Raw genomic sequence first — 258 nt, 5'->3', positions numbered from 1 at the left:
AATTGACATTTTATGTATCTAATTGTAACTTTAAATAGTTTGAGGGCCTAATTGACTTTACAGATAAAGTTGTATGGCCTATTTGATACATTTTATGAAAACAAAAGTGACATTTATATTTACCTGGTATTACAGGTCACTAACAGGTAATTATGCCTTGATGACTAAATTGACATGTTTATGTACCTAATTGCAACTTTAAAAAGTTTGAGGGCCTAATTGGCATTACAGGTAAAGTTTGAAGGCCTATTTGATACA

The sequence above is a fragment of the Ipomoea triloba genome, chromosome 16 (genome assembly GCF_003576645.1).
Source record: "Ipomoea triloba cultivar NCNSP0323 chromosome 16, ASM357664v1".
Lineage (NCBI taxonomy): Eukaryota > Viridiplantae > Streptophyta > Magnoliopsida > Solanales > Convolvulaceae > Ipomoea > Ipomoea triloba.
This window is presented reverse-complemented; position numbering follows the sequence as displayed.